Source organism: Bos mutus, chromosome 5 (genome assembly GCF_027580195.1).
Source record: "Bos mutus isolate GX-2022 chromosome 5, NWIPB_WYAK_1.1, whole genome shotgun sequence".
NCBI lineage: Eukaryota > Metazoa > Chordata > Mammalia > Artiodactyla > Bovidae > Bos > Bos mutus.
In genome coordinates, this window is record NC_091621.1 from 55,552,267 (window position 1) to 55,572,293 (window position 20,027).

The window sequence follows — 20,027 nt, forward strand, 5'->3', positions numbered from 1 at the left end:
TTATATCTCTATGTTTCTAAGCCCATCTTCTTAAACAAAGGTGTTCTTTCCTCATGTAACATAATACCTGGGACTGGGGACACTTTTTCCTCTTGAAATGGCTTATTAAGCATAATGATTTTTAAGGATGTTTATATTGAAAGAGAGGATGTATCCTTTGGAGATTAACTCTATGTTGTAGTAATATATTAACTGCTACTAACTTAAGTCTCATTTTCTCATTTAAATCTATAATATACATTTATTTGACATATTTTGAAGACAAAAACTTTGTTATAAACTCATGAAAGCTAAGGGTGGGCATATAATATCAATAATTGACTATTGATTTTAAGTGAATATGCATTATGACTTAAGTGAAAGTGTTAGTCACTCAGTTGTGTCCACTCTTGTGACCCCAAGGACTGTAGCCTTCCAGGTTCCTCTGTCCTTGGAATTCTCCAGGCAAGAAACAGGAGTGGGTTGCCATTTCCTTCTCCAGGGGATCTTCCAGACCAAGGATTGAACTCAGGTCTCCCACATTGCAGGCAGATTCTTTACCATTTGAGCCACCAGGGAATTCCTATGATTTAACATGGATATTATTTTGAGAAAAGGATATGTATTGCAAAAGGGTATTTCTTTTATGTAAATTATAATTAGAGTCTCTTTTCTGATTATGAGATTTATGTATAAGCCATGAAGAATATGTTTTTAAATCAAAGATAGAGAAAAGAAAATGCAAGTCAATCATATTTCAATCAAACGAGTGTTAATTTAATGATATAGTTCCTTTTGTATTTTATGCCTATTTCTCAATACGTATGACATACAATGTACACTGTTTAGGAATATTATCTCCAATTTTATTTGTAAGATAAGTTAGAAAATGAGAAAATTTCATTGTGAAAATGTAGCAATTTATCCATAATTAATAACAGTTGCAACCAGAGTTATGAGGGTATGCATATAAAAGAGTAGCATGTCAACAGTTGTGTTTATCATTTACTAAGACATTTTTCACATTCATATCATCTGATTTTTTTTTTTAACATTTATTTTTAGCTCTGCTGGGTCTTTGTGGCTGCTCAGGCTTTTCTCTAGCGGTGGTGCAGGCTTCTCATTATGGTGGCTTCTCTTGCTGCACAGCACGGGCTCCAGGGCACGTGGGCTTCAGTAGTTGTGGCATGCAGGCTCAGAAGTTGTGACTCCCCGGCTCTAGAGCACAGGCTCAGTCATTGTGGTGCACAGGCTTAGTTGCTCTGTGGCATGTGGGATCTTTCCAGATCAGGGATGGAACCCACGTTTCCTGCATTGGCAGGTGGATTCTTTACCACTGAGCCACCAGGGAAACCCTTCATCTCATCTGGTTTTGATAGTAACTTTCTAAGATAAGCATCTTATTTTTCACTTTTAATTTGAGAAGACTCTTCAAAAAAGATAAAGGAATTTATCCAACTTGATGTAGCCTGGAAATAATGAAGTCAGAACATGATGCTGGTTTTTCCAAATTTAAATACTATATTCTATCTCTACCCTTTGGTGTAGAAGAAATGAATAAACTTTGTGAATTTTGAAGAATACATCAGCAAAATGAACTAACCGGTAATATTTTAGGGAGTGCATTAAAGAAAAAAATGTGTCTAATTTTGTGTCTGGAAACTCTACAGTTGGTTGGGGTGTCTGAAGATTGTAGGTACAACCCAGATTTGATTACCTTCTATTCCACAGAAGAGATCCTCCAAACTTTCTGTAAGCTATATTATTATAATTGTTTATAATACATTTTCTGTTTTAGCCAGTGAACAATCAGCATAAGTTGCTTTAATTAGCCATCTTTCAGAATGAAAATGATGAAAGCCCAATGATGCAGTTTGCCACAAAATAATCATGTGTGTGTGCTGTCACTTCAGTTGTGTCCAAATTCTTTGTGACCCCGACTGAAGCCTGCCAGGATCCTCAGCCCATGGGATTCTCCAGGCAAGAATAGTGGAGTGGGCTGCCATTACACCTCCAGGGATTCTTCTAGACTCAGGGATGGAGTCTGAGTCTCTTACATCTCCTGCTTTGGCAAGCACATTTTTTACCACTAGTGCCACCTGAGAAGCCCACAAAAATTTTAGTTTGCTTAAATGCTGAATTTAGTGTTTTCTGTTGGATATAGAAAATTATATAAAAACCTGATAATATGTGGTGCCTCTGTTTCAATATATCTTGAAGCTAAAGTTTGATTTTCTCACCTCATGAACATGTTAATGTTATTTTAAAGAAATATTTCAAAGCAAGTTTCCAGTGGCACATGAAATGAAACCTTATTCTCGTACAGAAGCTGATGTTGTTGGAATATTTGTACTTTTTAATAGGGTTTCCATTTATTTATTTCATTGATTCTATTTTCATATAATTACAAAGTGAATAATTGGAACAATTATTTGTATAATAGATAAAAGTCTCTTTTATCTGTGCAATGTATACATTTTATTTTAAAAAGTAAAATTAGAGGATTATATCATAATAAGTAATAACTATCAAAACTAAAATACTGTTATAAACTTATTCTTAAAGGTTTGTCTTCATGAAGCCCTAGGGAGGAATAGGATATATTTTTATTAAAAATACTTCAAAGAATTTCCCAGCAGATGATTCTGAGGATATAGACATAAATAAGATGCTCAACATCATAACATCAAAAACATGTACAACTTTCCCCTGCTTTCCAAAAGCTGATTCCTATGAAATCTTTTGCAAACCAAAATAGTGTAAAACAATTAACTTTTATTATGAAAGTGAAAATCCTCTTGGATTTCTTTCAATTAGCAAAAACAAGTACTACTATAGGTCTTGTAAAAGCCTAGTGGTATAAAGGGAACTTTCGAAAAGTGGAGGATACCTGTAATTGCAAATTAAAACATCCAGTGTGAGATATGACTACACACTTATTAGAATGGCTAAAATTAACACCACCAGATGTTGCTGATGTGGAAAAATAGAAATTTTCATTCATTCTTGGTGGTGATGCAAAATGGTACAGCCACTTTGGAAAACTCCCAGTTTCTACAAAACTAAGTATGCTCTTACTTTAAGAGCCAAAAATCATGCTCCTTGGTATTTGCAAAAAGGAACTGAATGTTCATGCCCACACAAAAAGCTGTACAAGAATGTTTATAGCATGTTTACTTATAATTGCCAAAACTTGACAGCGATAACAATGTCTTTTTGGGGCTTCCCTCCTAGTTCAGTTGGTAAAGAATCTGTCTGCAATGCAGGAGTCATGGGTTCAATTCCTGGATCAGGAAGATCCCCTGGAGAAGGAAATGGCAACCCACTCCAGTATTCTTGCCTGGAGAATCCCATGGACAGAGGAGCCTTGCGGGCTACAGTTCATGGGGTCGCAAGAGTCGGACACGACTGAGGGACTTTCACTTCACTAAGTCACTTCAGTCATGTTCAATTCTTTGCAACCCTATGGACTGTGGGCTCCTCTGTCCATGGTATTCTCCAGGCAAGAGTACTGGAGTGGGTTGCCATTTCCTCCTCCAGGGTATTTTCCCACCCAGGGATCAAACCCATATCTCTTTTGTCTCCTACGTTGGCAGTCAGGTTCTTTACTGTGAGCACCACCTGGGAAGCCCATTTAATAAATGAGGAGAGAAGGATAAGGAAATGGCAACCCACTCCAGTGTTCTTGCCTGGAGAATCCCAGGGGCAGGAGAGCCTGGTGGGCTGATGTCTATGGGGTCACACAGAGTTGGACACGACAGAAGTGACTTAGCAGCAGCAGATACATAAAACGAGGTACATCCATATAGTGGAATAGTTAAAAGTACATAAGTCATGAAATTACAAAAAGATAGGAAAGAACTTCAAATGCTAAGCAAAAGAAGCCAATCTGAAAAGGCTACATATGTAATTCCAACTCTGTGATATTCTGGAAAAGGCAAAAGTATGGAGACAGTTTAAAGATCAGTGATTGCTAGGAACACAGTAAAAGGGATGGAGGGGTGAATAAGTGGAGCACGGGAGATTTGAGGACACTGAAGCTATTGTGTATGATGCTATAATTGTGTATGCATATTACACACTTATCACAACCTATGGAATGTAAAGCAATGAATGAACCCTAATGTAGACTGTGGACTTTAATTAATAATAACTGACATCAGTTGTAACAAATATCTAATTACTGCAAAATGTTATTAATATTATTGGAAAATGTGTGGAGTTAGCAGTAGGAGAATGTATGGATTTTTTTGTATTTTCTGCCCAATTTTTCTATAAACCTAAGACTGTTCTAAAATATTGTTAAATTGTATAATATGAAAAATTAGGGGAAACATCATTTTAGGTTAGAGTTGGATCATGAATTCAGTGATCTAGACATTTTAAAAGTTTTCTCTTTGTACTCCACATCATGTTTCAACAACCATTGATTGCTCATTTTTTTTTAAATTGAAATATAGTTGGTTTATAATGTTTCAGGTATACAGCAAAGTGATTCAGTCAGACTTATAACCTACACAGTTGTAAGCAAACAAACTTTTGTTGCTTTATGTCACAGTTATATATATTTTATATATATATATATAAATTTCAAATTCTTTAAAATTATAGGTTACTATAAGATGTTGAATATAATTTCCTGTGCTAAAGAGTAGGTCCTTGTTATTTATCTATAATCCCATTCTTAATTTATCCCTTCTCATCCCATCCCTTTGGGTAACCATAAATTTGCTTTATGTGTTTGTGAGTCTCTTTCTTTTTTGTGAATAAATTCATTTGTGTCTCCTTTTTTAGACTGCACTTAAGACAAACAAGTGATATTTGTATCACTTAATAATAAGTGATCACTTAATCACTTAATAAGTCTTCCTCTGTCTGACTTAATTCACTTATTATGATAATCCCTAGGTCCAACTATGTTGCTGCAAATAGCATTCTTTCATTCTTTTAATGGATAACATTCCATTGTATATACATATAAAACACAACTTTATCCATTCACCTGGCAGCAGGCATTTATATTGCTTCCATGTCTTAGCTACTGTATATAGTGCTGCAGTGAACATTGGGGTACATATTTCTTTTTGAATTAGTTTTTGTCTTTTATGGATATATGCCTAGGAGTGGGATTGCTAGATCATGTGGTAACTTTATAGTTTTTTAAGGAGTCTCCATACCGTTTTCCATAGTGGCTGTACGAATCTATGCTCCTACCAACAGTGTAAGAAGGTTCCTTTTTCTCACCCTCTCCATCATTTATTATTTGTAGACATTTATGATGGTAAATTTACTTCACTTAGCTCATCTTCTGGGTTTTTATTTTGTTCCTTCATCCTAAAGATATTCCTCTGCCACCTCATTTAGCCTAGGTTGCTGTTTGTATTCTTATGTGTGTTAGGTTAGCTATGTTTTTCAACCTTGGAGAAGTGGTTCTCTGTAGGAGGTGTCCTGTGCATTACAGCAGTGCACTCCCCTCTGGTTACCTAAGCTATATGCTCTTGGGATTCCCCTTAAGAGGAGTGCATGAGTCTTTCTGTTTGGGCAGACTGACTATGTGGGTAGTCTATAGGCTTTGGCATCACCAAGTCTGACTGGTTGCCAGGCCCTGCCTTGTGCAGATTCTGCTGTATAGCAGAACCTGGCCACAAGACAGCTGGCTGCAGAACCCAAGGTGGCCCGAGGACTGGCTTCACTCACTTCACTTGTGTGTGAAGTCAGGGTCCTGAAGACTCTGGGGGCTATTGCCCTCTCGTGACACTAGGTGATGGGGTCAGTGCAGACTACTGGCAGGCAGAAATGTTTCCTGGAGTCTGACTCCAGGTCCAGGGGATTCCAGAGCTCATTTCAGATCATCGTCGGGTGAGGTAGAGAGCCTGTTCCTGACACAGTTGAGTATGGGATCCCGGTTGTCCTAAAGCTTGTGTTGGTCTGCAAGTATGCAATGCCTGTGCCTTGCTCGTTCCAGGTTAGGGTCTGGCCTGCTGTGGGCAGTCTGGGTCCCAGGCTGCAGGATTCTGGTTTTCTTGTGTCTGATGTCTGCCCCCTAGTGGACAAAGATGATCTAGGGACAGTTGCAGGCTTCCTTGAGGGAGGGGCTGGTGCCTGTTCCCTGGTGGGTGGAGCTGTATCTTAGCCCTCTGGTGGGCAGGGCTGTGTGAAGTGGCATGTCTTGAAGTGGCTGTGGGCTCAGGAAGACTTTAGTCAGCCTGTCTCCTGATGGTTGGGACTGTGTCCTCATTTGGTTGTTTGGCCTGAGGTGTCCCAGCACTGGTGCCTATAGGCTCTTTTGTGTGGCCAGGTCTTGGTGCTATGGAGCCAACACAGCAGCTTCCAGGAGTGTTCACACCTTTGAGTGTTCCGCACTATGTCTGCCACCAGCGTCTCTGTCCCCAGGTGAGCCACAGCAGACCTCCACCTGTCCAGGACACTCTCCAAGACCAGCAGGTAGTCTGACCCAAGCTCCTATCAAATGACTGCTCTTACCCTGGGTCCTAGCATGTATGAAATTTTATGTGTGGTCTCTAATCTGTTCAGTCGCTAAGTCGTGTCCAACTCTTTGTGACCCCATGGACTGCAACACACCAGGCTTCCCTGTCCATCACCAACTCCCGGATCCTACTCAAACTCATGTCCATTGAGTCAGTGATGTCGTTTTTTAGGTAGTTAGAATAGGAAAAAGGAGTCCAGAATGGCGGTGGCTAAAAGACAAGGAAGGGAAAGCCTGTGAAAATAGAACAAAGGAGGGTCCAAGGACTGGAGTGAGGATCTTAGGTAGAACAAACAGCACTCCTGGCTAGCCCAATTTACATAGGGCAGGCCCAGGGGGAGGAGAACAAACATAAAAAGAGGAGCCAAAATTGGGATGGGGAGGCCTCTTTTCACATCCTTTGGGTCCGCATGCCCTCACACCTCAAGGATGTATTTTCCTTTACTTTCTAAATGAAACTGAGCTGTAACACAGAGCTGTAACACCGGTCTGTCTGAGGCCTTTAATACTGGTCCATCTGTCAATTCAAATTTTTGTTGCTAGGACACAGAACCAAGGGAATTACAAACTCCCCTGACACAGGTAACAGTCTCATCCTATGTCATCTCCTTCTCCTCCCATCTTCAATCTTTCCTAGCATCAAGGTCTTTTCCAATGAGCCAGTTCTTCACAACAAGTGGCCAAAGGATTGGAGTTTCAGCTTCAGCATCAGTCCTTCCAATGAATTTTCAGAGATGATTTCCTTAAGGATTGACTTGTTGGATTTCCTTGCAGTCCAAGGGACTCTCAAGAGTCTTCTCCAACACCACCACAGTTCAAAAGAATCAATTCTTTGGCACTCAGCTTTCTTTATAGTTCAACTCACACATCCATACAAAACTACTGGAAAAAACCATAACCTTGACTAGATGAACATCTGTTGGCAAAGTAATGTCTCTGCTTTTCAATATGCTGTCTAGGTTGGTCATAGCTTTTCTTTGATGAAGCAAGTGTCTTTTAATTTCATGGCTGCAGTCACCATCTACAGTGATTTTGGAGCCCCCCGAAATAAAGTCTGTCACTGTTTCCACTGTTTCCCCATCTATTTGCCATGAAGTGATGAGACCAGATGTCATGATCTTAGTTTTCTGAATGTTGAGTTTTAAGCCAAGTTTTTCACTCTCGTCTTTCACTTTCATCAAAAGGCTCTCTAGTTCTTCTTCACTTTCTGCTCTCTAATAGTGAACTGTCTTTTTCTCAGTTCTTTGGGGATCCTTAAGTTAAGCCCTGTTTTCTCAAAGCCAAATGTTCTGGGAGCCCCTCTTCCCAGTGCCAGATCTTGGGCTGGGGAGCCTGAAATAGGACTCAGAACCCTTACTCCTGTGGCAGAACACCTCTGCAATAGAGATAGTTGCTGTCCTGACCCCACCTCCTCTGCCTATTTTTCCTACTAGCAAAACTCCCAGAGTGAGTTATCACTATTCACTATTTCCATTCTTCCTCTGTTTCTCCCTTTAACCCATTTAATTTCTTTTTTTTTTTTTTTTTACTTCACAATATTGTATTGGTTTTGCCATTTCATTTCTAACACATAACCAAAGCATCTCTTACCAAAATCTTTGATAATTATAGACTGCAAAATACATTGACTGATTTTCAGATCTCTTCTGAACTATTTGACCCAGATCATTCCTGATTCCTTGAATTTTTTTCCCTTTCTTTCCACCCACAGATTTCTGTTTTTCTTTCTTCCTCACTAGGGTGATCTTCTCAATTCCATTCTCTGGTTTTCTCTCGCTTCTCTGACCAGTAAGGTTAAGGGTGCACTGGGGCAGTACTTCAGAATGGTTATCCTTCTCTTTCCATGCTCACCCATTCATTCTGTGAGCTTTATATCCCACTTACAGGCTAATGAGTCACAAAAGTGCAATACTCAGCCCCTGTCTTACTTTTGAAATACAGATAATTTATCCAAATTCTTACTCAACATTTTCAACCTTACCATGTCTCAAACTGAATCCTTCTTACACCAAACCTGCCCCTCCTCATGCCCGCTCCATCTCAGTAATTGACTCACATTCTTTCAGTTGCATGAACTTCCTGAACTGAAACCATAGCCTTCCTTCATAATACACTTTCAAAATATCCACGAATATCATTGGCTCCACCCTCAAAACGCATGCAAAATACAAATATTTCTCACCACCTCTATGTGTTACCTTCATTCTATTCCAATTCTCTGTCATCTTTTGACAACATGATACTACTTATTATCATTTCAACATGTAATTAGCATGAAATTTATTGAGATATTAACATTTATTTTTTCATTCTAAATCTTCAAAATCTGTTATACATTTTACATTACCATAATATCACATGTTGAACTAGCTGCATTGCAAGAGCTCAGTAGTGTCTTAACTTATTGTTCAATACAACCTTATAGAATCTGTCACAGTACTCTTCACAGCAACTCATTATCTCTTGCTCTCAGCCTTTATTACACTTCTTACTTACTTTGTTCTGTGGTTTTCCTGAGGTTTGAATAGATCAGACCTTACTTTAAGACTACTAAACTTGCCATTCCTTCTTCTTGAGCCTGTTTTCTTATTAGCTATAAAAGCTCACTTACTTTATCTGCCTCAAGTGTTTGCTTGAATTTACAGCGATTTTGCTGCCTTCCTAATTCCCCCATAGCCTCTCAATTGCATTGGGTATAATTCTACTTTTCACTATGTGAGATTATAACTCAATAAATTTCCTACATATGTGTATGTACATATGCATATGTGTATATAATGTGTTTGTGAGTGTAGATTTACATTCAGTTTGTCACTAAGCCCTAGAAGTTAAGCTGCATGAAGAAAAGTATTTTTGTCTGTGCAGCTCAGAATCACCAGCATCTGATGCTGTGATGGTTTATATTAGGTACTCAATAATTAAATATTTGTTTAACAGATAGTTGTAAAATCGAAGTCTAGATTTATTATAAATTAGAAATAATAAGACAACATAATATTATATTTAATGGAAGCAACCATTTCTGTAAATATATATAAATGAATATATTTACTTATTCCTGGGTAACAGTTCACCTCAAAATGTAGTGGCTTAAAATAGGGGTCAGCAAATGTTTTCTGTAAATGACTAACTAGTTGGTGGTTATTTTAGGCTTTTAAGGTCATAAGATCTCTGTTGTAATTAGTTGACTCTACTGTTATAGTGAGAAAACAGCTTCAGACAATATATAAACAAATGGATGGGGCTGTGTTCTATTAGAATTTCATTTACAAAAACAGAGGCCAACTGGTAGGCCCTAATTTTCCAAACCTTAAGGCAACAATCATTCATATCACATTGAGTCCGTGGGGCAGGTGGATAGCTCTGCAAATCTAGACCACACTTGGCTGACTTAAGTTTTCAATGTGTCTGAGATCAGTTGGCAGGTTTCCTGAGCTGACTGTCTACTCTGGCCTCACTCATATGCCTGGTGTTTGTCTGTGGGCTGAGGCAATGTGAGTAACTGGGCCAAGTATCTTCCATCTTCCAAAAGTCTAGGCTGGAAATGTTTATATGGAATATTGGCAGTGATCCAGGGAAGAGAGTGGGACCAAAGAAGGCCTCTTGAGAACACATTTGACCAAAGTTACAAGGCCATTCCAAATTTAATGACTAGCCTATTATATTTTCCCGTATTGGAAGAGAAGCAGAGTAAAACTGCAAAGAGGTATGGATACATAGAAGTGAAAAATGACATCCTATTTGCACGCAATCTACCATTACAGGAGTTTCATATTTTAAGCCAAACAAATTAAATTCCTATGCAGTGACTCATTATCAGAAATGTTCTATAGTATGAAGTAAATAAATATGAACCCAAGATCTTTTCCTACTTAAAACAGTTAACATTGTCCTAGCTTAGAAATTATTTTAATTTGGTGAATATTTATCTTTGCCAATACTTATAGTTATCTCTGAGCTGCTTTAATCATACTTCCCCTATTCTGAATTATTTGACTCATCAGAACCATCTGGACCTGTACTGTGACTTTCACTTTGTCATTTCAGCTAATGATTGTTAGGATTTCTGTTTTATTATTTACATTATGATAGCTGAAACCCTTCTCATATTAAATACGTTAGATAATTTTCTTATTTTGCTAAAGAATGCTGATATTTCAACTTCTGAAAATAAATAATTCTAGATTTTAATCTCGAGTGTTAAGCCCAAATATCACCACAGTGCCTTTTTATTTTGGTGGTACCCTAGAGGTAGTGATTCAGTCAAATATTTTATTACCTGCTTATCTCTGTTTGCTTCACCAGGCTGTTTGGAAAATGAAAGCAGATGGAGCTGGCCAGAAATGTAGTTCATAAACGCAGTTACTTGCTCATTAAAGTTTGTAATAGATCTATAAGGCAGTTCAGAAAGAACTTATTTTTTATGGCAGCAATTGATTTTTTTCAAATATACACTGTCTTATCCCCAAAGTAAAGAAAATACTCTCCAAAATTATCTTCAGAGTAATTTACTTTTCATAAATATGTGTAAAAGTTTAAAAGGTAAGATTTAATAAATTTACATTTTAATCATAGGAAAAAAATCACAATATATTATTTTTAAATGAAAGATATTAATACAATTAACAGAAAGTTGCCTAGTCTATATTCACTCAAGGCACATCTACATTAGGAGAAATGGAATTAAGGTGAAATGGAAATAGAAATTAATTATGCAAATAATTCTAACTGATGAAGGCCTTTTTTTCCTAAATAATCTAAATATTTTGAGTAACTTCTTTTGAAAACTGCCACATTTCTCCTTATGATTTTGAGTTAAATTGATATTTCTTTCAATTTGGTGAATTGATATGAATATTGAAATATACTTTGGTATGCTTGAATGGTGAGTGATGATTATTACAGTTATTTATGGAAACATGTAAAATTAATTTAATCTGAAAGCATTTCTGATTCAAGGAAGCCACAGTAGGGACAGAAAGTGATTAGAACTGAATGTAATGTTAAAAAATTTACATATGTATTTTCCATTTAAAAAAAGTCTTGAGAATTCAATCCTGAAAATGTGTAAGGTTTAGAATATTCCTCAAAGTTTCTTTTATATGAGCTGTATCATTAGTAAAACGAGAGACTTTGTATTAGGACATTTTCCCTAGGAATAAATGGTTAAAAATTATTGAGAACGTTAATTCCCCCATTTATTCTTTATTCAGCAACAGCGGCTTTAGCTTCAAAAGACCTCAAGAACTCCTATGTTTACACATATATAAGCACACACATGAACACACACACAAACCACACACATATGTACCTATATACCTGGCATATATTGTGTTCATAAGTTACTTTTGCTTATGTTCATAAGTTACTTTTGCAATTTTGAATTTGAAAGAATACAGTTCCTGGGGAGGAGCTAAGCCGGCGGAGGAGTAGGACGGGGAGAACACTTTCTCCCGCACAAATTCATCAAAAGAACATTTAAACGCTGAGTAAATTCCACAAAACAACTTCTGAATGCTGGCAGAGGACATCAGGCACCCAGAAAAGCAACCCAAGTCTTCGAAAGGAGGTAGGAAAAAATATAAAAGACAAAAAAAGAGACAAAAGAGGGAGGGATGGAGTTCCGTCCCAGGAAGGAAGTCTTAAAAAGAGAGAAGTTTCCAAATGCCAGGAAACCTTCTGACTGCCGAATCTGTGCCAAGCCTTGAAAGCACAGAGGGCAACATAACAGGAAGGAAAAATAAATAAACAATTAAAACCCGCAGATTACAAGCCCTACGGTAACTCCCCCAGCGGAGCAGTGCAGACGCCTGCACAGGCCACTAGCAAGCGTGGGCTGAGCAGGGAGGCACGGCATGGGCTGCATCACTTAGAGTAAGGATCTGGCCTGAATACCCCGAGTGCTATCTGAGCGAAATAATTTGGGCTAGCAAACCAGACTGTGGGATATCTACCACGCAAAAAGCCAGCCCTAACCTAAGACACCGCCAGGCCCGCACACGGAACAAAGGACTGAACAGAGATAGGCAGCTGCAGACCATCCCCCTCCAGTGACCAGCAGCCAGAGCCGGAAGGGGGCAATTGCAGCCCCAGAGAGACATTATCTATAAAACTGTAAGCAGGCTTCTTTGCTAATTAAAACTTCTTGGGGGTCTGAACAGTCAACATCTGCCTGAGAAGGTGTGCCAGTTGTACACCTAGATAACTGAATGGTGGGGAGGCGATAAGTCACAGCAATCGCGCTTGCCAAACACCTCATCACCTGAGCTGCTCGGACCTGGGAAGGGCACAAAACGCAGGCCCAACCGAGTCTGTGCCTCCGAGGACTATCCGAGTGCCTGAACCTGAGCGGCTTGGACCAGGGAGGTGCAAGCAGCCCAGGGCCGGCCACGGATGGTTCCCGACGGAGCAACCTAGAGCCTGAGCAGTGTGGGCAGGGAGGCTACACATGCCGTGAGCGGGGACAGACCCAGTGTGGCTGAGGCACTGCGAGCACACGCCAGTGTTACTTGTTTGCAGCATCCCTCCCTCCCCACAGCACGACTGAACAAGTGAGCCTAAAAAAAAAAAAAAAAAAGTGTCCTCCACCGTCCCCTTTGTGTCAGGGCAGAAACCAGACACTGAAGAGACCAGCAAACAGAAGAAGCTATAACAGAGGGAACCGCCTTGGAAGCTACAGGCAATAGATTAAAACCCTGTGGATACTACTGACTACATAGGAAGGGGCCTATAGATCTTGAGAAATATAAGTCGGACCAAGGAACTAGCCGAAAATGAACTGAACCCACAATACCCACAACAAAACCGGAGAAAGTCCTAGATATATTTTTACTATTTTTATGATCATTCTTTCTTTCTTCTTTTCTTTTTTTTTTTTAAAAAAAAATAAGTCCTCTATTATTCCTTTAATTTTCACTTTTATAACCTACTATTATTTGCAAAAAAAAAAAAAAAGACCCTATTTTTTTTAAAGCAAACTTCATATATATTTTTTTATAATTTTTTGACCTTTTTTTTTTTTTTTCTTTTCTTTAACATTGTATTTTTGAAATTCCAAACTCTACTCTAGATTTTTAATTTTAGCTTTTTGGTATTTGTTATCAATTTTATACCTATATTTTCTTTATAATTTTTGCGACTTTGTTTTTTCTCTTTTTCTTTTCCTTCTTCTTTTCTTTAACGTTGTATTTTTGAAATTTCAAACTCTACTCTAGATTTTTAATTTTTGCTTCTATGTATTTGTTACCAATTTTGTACCTTTAAGAACCCAATCCTCTGTACCCATTTTTCACTAGGGAGCGAGATTACTGGCTTGACCGCTCTCTCTCCCTTTGGACACTCCTTTTTCTCCACCAGGTCGCCTGTCTCCTCCCTAACCCCTCTCTACTCTACCCAACTCTGTGAATTTCTGTGTGTTCCAGACGGTGGAGAACACTTAGGGAACTGATTACTGGCTGGATCTGTCTCCCTCCTTTTCACTCCCCCCTTTTATCCTCCTGGCCACCTCAGTCTCCCTCCTCCTTCTTTTCTTCTCTGTATAACTCCGTGAACATCTCTGAGCAGTCCAGTTGTGGAGTGCACATAAGGAAGTGATTACTGGCTAGCCCACTCTCTCCTCTATTGATTCCATGTCATCTCATTCGGGTCACCTCTAACTCCTTCCTCCCTCTTCTCTTCTCCATGTAACGCTGTGAACCTCTCTGGGTAACCCTCACAGTGGAGAAACTTTTCATCTTTAACATAGATGTTTTATCAATGGTGCTGTATAGAAGGAGAAGTTTTGAAACTACTGTAAAAATAAGACCGATAACTGGAAGCAGGAGGCTTAATTCCAAACCCTGACTCCAGGGAACATTAATTGACAGGAGCTCATCAAATGCCTCCATACCAACACTGAAACCAAGCACCACACAAGGGCGAACAAGTTCCAGGGCAAGACATACCAAGCAAATTCTCCAGCAACAAAGGAACACAGCCCTGAGCTCCAAGATACAGGCTGCCCAAAGTCATCCCAAAACCATAGACATCTCATAACTCATTACTGGACACTTCATTGCACTCCAGAGAGAAGAAATCCAGGTCCACCCACCAGAACACAGACACAAGCTTCCCTAACCAAGAAACCTTGACAAGCCACCTGTAAAAACCCACACACAGTGAGGAAATGCCACAATAAAGAGAACTCCACAAACTGCCAGAATACAGAAAGGACACCCCAAACTCAGCAATTTAAACAAGATGAAGAGACAGAGGAATACCCAGCAGATAAAGGAACAGGATAAATGCCCATCAAACCAAACAAAAGAGGAAGAGAGAGGGAATCTACCTGATAAAGAATTCCAAATAATGATAGTGAAATTGATCCAAAATCTTGAAATCAAAATGGAATCACAGATAAATAGCCTGGAGACAAGGATTGAGAAGATGCAAGAAAGGTTTAACAAGGACCTAGAAGAAATAAAAAAGAGTCAATATATAATGAATAATGCAATAAATGAAATTAAAAACACTCTGGAGGCAAAAAATAGTAGAATAACAGAGGCAGAAGATAGGATTAGTGATTTAGAGGATAGAATGGTAGAAATAAATGAATCAGAGAGGATAAAAGAAAAACGAATTAAAAGAAATGAGGACAATCTCAGAGACCTCCAGGACAATATTAAATGCTACAACATTCGAGTCATAGGGGTCCCAGAAGAAGAAGACAAAAAGAAAGACCATGAGAAAATACTTGAGGAGATAATAGTTGAAAACTTCCCTAAAATGGGGAAGGAAATAATCACTCAAGTCCAAGAAACCCAGAGAGTCCCAAACAGGATAAACCCAAGGCAAAACACCACAAGACACATATTAATCAAATTAACAAAGATCAAACACAAAGAACAAGTATTAAAAGCAGCAAGGGAAAAACAACAAATAACACACAGGGAATTCCCATAAGGATAACAGCTGATCTTTCAATAGAAACTCTTCAAGCCAGGAGGGAATGGCAAGACATACTTAAAATGATGAAAGAAAATAACCTACAGCCCATATTATTGTACCCAGCAAGGATCTCATTCAAATATGAAGGAGAAATCAAAAACTTTACAGACAAGCAAAAGCTGAGAGAATTCAGCACCACCAAACCAGCTCTCCAACAAATACTAAAGGATATTCTCTAGACAGGAAACACAAAAATGGTGTATAAACTCGAACCCAAAACAATAAAGTAAATGGCAATGGGATCATACTTATCAGTAATTGCCTTAAACTTAAATGGGTTGAATGCCCCAGCCAAAAGACAAAGACTGGCTGAATGGATACAAAAACAAGACCCCTACATATGTTGTCTACAAGAGACCCACCTCAAAACAGGGGATACATACAGACTGAACCTGAAGGGCTGGAAAAAGATTTTCCATGCAAATAGGGACCAAAAGAAAGCAGGAGTAGCAATACTCTTATCAGATAAAATAGACTTTAAGACAAAGGCTGTGAAAAGAGACAAAGTCGGTCACTACTTAATGATCAAAGGATCAATCCAAGAAGAAGATATAACAATTATAAATATATATGCACCCAACACGGGAGCACCGCAGTATGTAAGGCAAATGCTAACAAGTATGAAAGGAGAAATTAACAATAACACAATAATAGTGGGAGACTTTAATACCCCACTCACACCTATGGATAGATCAACTAAACAGAAAATTAACAAGGAAACACAAACTTTAAATGATACAATAGACCAGTAAGACCTAATTGATATCTATAGGACATTTCATCCCAAAACAATGAATTTCACCTTTTTCTCAAGTGCACATGGAACCTTCTCCAGGATAGATCACATCCTGGGCCATAAATCTAGCCTTGGTAAGTTCAAAAAAATAGAAATCATTCCAAGCATCTTTTCTGACCACAATGCAGTAAGATTAGACCTCAATTACAGAAGAAAAACTATTAAAAATTCCAACATATGGAGGCTCAACAACACGCTGCTGAATATCCAACAAATCACAGAAGAAATCAAAAAAGAAATCAAAATTTGCATAGAAACGAATGAAAATGAAACACAACAACCCAAAACCTGTGGGACACTGTAAAAGCAGTCCTAAGGGGAAAGTTCATAGCAATACAGGCATACCTCAAGAAACAAGAAAAAAGTCAAATAAATAACCTAACTCTACACCTCAAGCAACTAGAAAAGAAAGAAATGAAGAACCCCAGGGTTAGTAGAAGGAAAAAAATCTTAAAAATTAGGGCAGAAATAAATGCAAAAGAAACAAAAGAGACCATAGCAAAAATCAACAAAACCAAAAGCTGGTTCTTTGAAAGGATAAATAAAATTGACAAACCATTAGCCAGACTCATCAAGAAACAAAGGGAAAAAATCAAATCAATAAAATTAGAAATGAAAATGGAGAGATCACAACAGACAACACAGAAATACAAAGGATCATAAGAGACTACTATCAACAATTATATGTCAATAAAATGGACAACGTGGGAGAAATGGACAAAATCTTAGAAAAGTACAACTTTCCAAAGCTGGACCAGGAAGAAATAGAAAATCTTAAGAGACCCATCACAAGCACGGAAATTGAAACTGTAATCAAAAATCTTGCAGCAAACAAAAGCCCAGGTCCAGACGGCTTCACAGCTGAATTCTACCAAAAATTTAGAGAAGAGCTAACACCTATCCTGCTCAAACTCTTCCAGAAAATTGCAGAGGAAGGTAAACTTCCAAACTCATTCTATGAGGCCACCATCACCCTAATACCAAAACCTGACAAAGATCCCACAAAAAAAGAAAACTACAGGCCAATATCACTGATGAACATAGATGCAAAAATCCTTAAGAAAATTCTAGCAATCAGAATCCAATAACACATTAAAAAGATCATACACTGTGACCAAGTGGTCTTTATCCCAGGGATGCAAGGATTCTTCAATATCCGCAAATCAATGTAATACACCACGTTAACAAATTGAAAAATAAAAACCATATGATTATCTCAATAGATGCAGAGAAAGCCTTTGACAAAATTCAACATCCATTTATGATAAAAACTCTCCAGAAAGCAGGAATAGAAGGAATATACCTCAACATAATAAAAGCTATGTATGACAAACCCACAGCAAACATTATCCTCAATGGTGAAAAATTGAAAGCATTTCCTCTAAAGTCAGGAACAAGACAAGGGTGCCCACTTTCACCATTACTATTCAACATAGTTTTGGAAGTTTTGGCCACAGCAATCAGAGCAGAAAAAGAAATAAAAGGAATCCAAATTGGAAAAGAAGAAGTAAAACTCTCACTATTTGCAGATGACATGATCCTCTACATAGAAAACCCTAAAGAAAACCCTAAAGAAAATCCTCTACATAGAAAACCCTAAACTCCACCAGAAAATTACTAGAACTAATCAACAATTACAGTAAAGTTGCAGGATATAAAATCAACGCACAGAAATTCCTTGCATTCCTATACACTAATAATGAGAAAACAGAAAGAAATTAAGGAAACAATTCCATTCACCATTGCAATGGAAAGAATAAAATACTTAGGAATATATCTACCTAAAGAAACTAAAGGCCTATATATAGAAAACTATACAACACTGGTGAAAGAAATCAAAGAGGACACTAATAGATGGAGAAATATACCATGTTCATGGATTGGAAGAATCAATATAGTGAAAATGAGTATACTACCCAAAGCAATTTATAGATTCAGTGCAATCCCTATCAAGCTACCAACAGTATTCTTCACAGAGCTAGAACAAATAATTTCACAATTTGTATGGAAAAACAAAAAACCTCAGATAGCCAAAGCTATCTTGAGAAAGAACAATGGAACTGGAGGAATCAGCCTACCTGACTTCAGGGTCTACTACAAAGCCACAGTCATCAAGACAGTATGGTACTGGTACAAAGACAGAAATATAGATCAATGGAACAAAATAGAAAACCCAGAGATAAATCCATGCACATATGGACACCTTATCTTTGACAAAGGAGGCAAGAATATAAAATGGAAAAAAGACAATCTCTTTAACAAGTGGTGCTGGGAAAACTGGTCAACCACTTGTAAAAGAATGAAACTAGAACACTTTCTAACACCATACACAAAAATAAACTCAAAATGGATTAAAGATCTAAATGTAAGACCAGACACTATAAAATTCCTAGAGGAGAACATAGGCAAAACACTCTCTGACATACATCACAGCAGGATCCTCTGTGACCCACCTCCCAGAATATTGGAAATAAAAGCAAAAATAAACAAATGGGACCTAATTAAACTTAAAATCTTCTGCACAACAAAGGAAACTATTGGCAAGGTGAAAAGGCAGCCTTCAGAATGGGAGAAAATAATAGAAAATGAAGCAACAGACAAACAACAAATCTCAAAAATATACAGGCAACTCCTACAGCTCAATTCCAGAAAAATAAATGACCCAATCAAAAAATGGGCCAAAGAACTAAATAGACATTTCTCCAAAGAAGACATGCAGATGGCTAACAAACACATGAAAAGATGCTCAACATCACTCATTATCAGAGAAATGCAAATCAAAACCACTATGAGGTACCATTTCACACCAGTCAGAATGGCTGTGATCCAAAAGTCTACAAGCAATAAATGCTGGAGAGGGTGTGGAGAAAAGGGAACCCTCTTACACTGTTGGTGGGAATGCAAACTAGTACAGCCACTATGGAGAACAGTGTGGAGATTCCTTAAAAAACTGGAAATAGAATTGCCTTATGATCCAGCAATCCCACTGCTGGGCATACACACTGAGGAAACCAGAAGGGAAAGAGAGACGTGTACCCCAATGTTCATCGCAGCACTGTTTATAATAGCCGGGACATGGAAGCAACCTAGATGTCCATCAGCAGATGAATGGATAAGAAAGCTGTGGTACATATACACAATGGAGTATTACTCAGCCATTAAAAAGAATACATTTGAATCAGTTCTAATGAGGTGGATGAAACTGGAGCCTATTACACAGAGTGAAGTAAGCCAGAAAGAAAAACACCAATACAGTATACTAACACATATATATGGAATTTAGAAAGATGGTAACAATAACCCTGTATACAAGACAGCAAAAGAGACACTGATGTATAGAACAGTCTTATGGACTCTTTGGGTGAGGGAGAGGGTGGGAAGATTTGGGAGAATGGCATTGAAACATGTATAATATCATGTATGAGACAACTCGCCAGTCCAGGTTTGATGCACGATACTGGATGCTTGGGGCTGGTGCACTGGGATGACCCAGAGGGATGGTATGGGGAGGGAGGAGGGAGGAGGGTTCAGGATGGGGAACACATGTATACCTGTGGTGGATTCATTTCAATATTTGGCAAAACCAATACAATATTGTAAAGTTTAAAAATAAAATTAAATTAAAAAAAAAAGAATAGAGTTCCTTAGGCAGTAATTTTAATTCTAGTATTTTTAGCTTCTCATTGTATCTAAAATGATAATATGTCTTTATTGAAAGAGTTAATTGGCTTATTTAAAATTGATCCATATTATTGCAATAAGAAAAAAGGAACACAATCA